The sequence below is a fragment of the Suricata suricatta genome, chromosome 7, assembly GCF_006229205.1.
Source record: "Suricata suricatta isolate VVHF042 chromosome 7, meerkat_22Aug2017_6uvM2_HiC, whole genome shotgun sequence".
Classification (NCBI taxonomy): Eukaryota; Metazoa; Chordata; class Mammalia; order Carnivora; family Herpestidae; genus Suricata; species Suricata suricatta.
This window is the reverse complement of record NC_043706.1, coordinates 29123976-29126498: the sequence shown is the minus strand read 5'-3', so window position 1 is coordinate 29126498 and position 2523 is coordinate 29123976.

Below are 2523 nucleotides of genomic sequence, written 5' to 3'. Positions count from 1 at the left end.
TGTTGCTCTGGAGGGTCGGAGGGCACATGGAAGAGAAGGGGTGTGGGGGTGAGAGACCATGCAGGCACGTGCTTTTCTCCTTTCTCAAGCACACAGAGCAACATGACCTGTTCCCTCCCCTCTGAGCTCCTCCTGTCTCCTCAGGGGCTGCGTGTAGATTTGTGGTGAGTTCCAAGCCAGTGCTGGCTGCACTTTCCCCTGCAAACATCAACACCAGGCAGTTAGTTCTCCTGAACACAGCACCTGGTGAGGACGGCAGGGAGGAGGTGGAGGGAAATCCTGGCATTTGTCTGTGATCCTCCACCTCCTGCCACAGAGTGCTCAGCCTGGGAGAGATGGGGGACCCGAAAAGCACAAGCAAACAGTCCTCTTCCAGCTCTGACTTTAAACTCCCCTCAGGGAACTGAAGGAGACGCGCCCCACCTCCTCTCCACAGGGTTAGAGGTTCAGTGAGTGATTGGTGTTGTCAGTGTTACTGCTGAGCCCTGGGGGCAGGTCAGCCTGGGCGCCCTCTCCTCCTGGCACCCCATCCTCCTCACGTCTTTCAAGCAGGGTGGGGCCAGCAGGGTGAGGAGAACATTCTGGGAGCCAGGGGGTTCCTGCCAGGACTACAGGAGAGCTGGGCTGTGGGAATGGATGGAGCCCCTGTCTGCCCCTCTGCGGGAGAGTGCTCTGCCCTCATGTCCCTTCCTATGTGGGATCCCATCCAGACTCTTCCACCTGAAGATGAGACTTTCTTTTCCTCCCACAGACCATCAGGAAGTGATTTCTTTCCTAACTTGTTTCTGGCGAGTGCTGAGTCAGCCCTTGTTAGTCAGTCACTCAGGAATCCCCAGCCACCCTGCCCTCCACTGGGAGCTGCTGGGGGAGCTTAGATTTTCATGAATCCTGCCCCCGTGTGTGCAGCCCTACAGCAGAGTGAGCGGGCCCCCAAAGCAAACCAACAAGGAACTGGCTTCAAGACTTCAGGGAGAAGTACCGTTCTGCTGCGTTCCGAGTCCTGTGATCACACGCAGATGCCCACGTGGATGAGTCAGCGGGGTTCAAATACAGGGAAGGTGAGCGTGAGAAAGTCACGGGAGTGGGGCTATTCTGTTCCTCAGTGTGTGTGTTCTTCCTGGTTCTAAACGTCTCCGCTAACACACATTCCGTATTTTAAACTCTGAGTTCCCCAAAGTGGGAATTGTCCAGGGTGTCCACCTTGTTTTCATCTTTATTCATTTCTTATGTCAGATATTCAGTCAACATACTGCAAGCAAACAAGGATAGTATTTAAAAACATTTGAGCATCAATAATACAATGTATAAATAAAAAGGTTTAAGTTATAGTTTTCTATGTTCTAAATAAATCATGTATTAGAAGACTGCTAACAAATGATGCAATTTATAGTATATTTTATTTCTTTTTTAATATATTTTATTTCTTAAACTATTTTTAAAAGTTGGTTGGTTGTTGATATTTAAAAGTATTTTGGGGGTGCCTGGGTGGCTCAGTCATTTAAGTGTCTGTCTTCAACTCAGGTCATGATATGGTTAGTGGGTTCGAGCCCTGCATAGACTCGACAACAGAGGCCTGCTTGGGATTCTGTCTCTCCCTCTCTCTGTCCCTCCCCAACACTCTCTCTCTCAAAATAAATATATAAACTAAAAAAATAAAAGTATTTTGGAATTATTTTTTATACAGTTGTCATTAGCAAAGTGATATGCCAGTGTGAGCCCTGGATTGACAAGGGAGCCCATAAAAGTTTTCAACGTGTTCCCCATTCAATTGTTTTTAATGTAACAATATATAAAAATTATATTGCTCACAGTACTAGATTCTCTCTCACTTTAACTTTTACATTAAATATTTTTTCTCTTGTAATACTGTCTGAAGTTCTTACCTATTTAATATCTCTGCAGTTAACTCAGGCACAAAAATAATTTGTTATAATGACATATTTGGTTAAGTAAGATTACTTTTATTCATTTAACAAGTAAAATCTATCTTTTGGTAAATAATCAGGGTAAATTAAATTAAAACTTAAAATTTTCATTATCTATTTCTTTGTATTTTTTATATGTAGTTTATTGTCAAGTTGGTTTCCATATAACACCCAGTGCTCATCCCAACAAGTGCCCTCTTCCATGCCAATCACCCATTTTTCCCTCTCCCCCAACCCCCATCAACCCTCAGTTTGTTCTCAGTATTTAAGAGTCTCTTGTGGTTTGCCTTCCTCCCTCTCCTTAAATATTTTCCCCTTCCCCTCCCCCATGGTCCTCTTAAGTTTCTCCTGTTACACATATGAGTGAAAACATATGGTATCTGTCCTTCTCTGCCTGACTTATTTCACTTAGCATAACATCCTCAGGTCCAACCACGTTGCCACGAATGGCCAGATTTCATTCTTTCTCATTGCCATGTAGTATTCTATTGTATATATACCACATCTTCTTGATCCATTCATCAGGTGATGGACATTTAGGCTCTTTCCATGATTTGACTATTGTAGAAAGTGCTGCTATGAACATTGGGATACATGT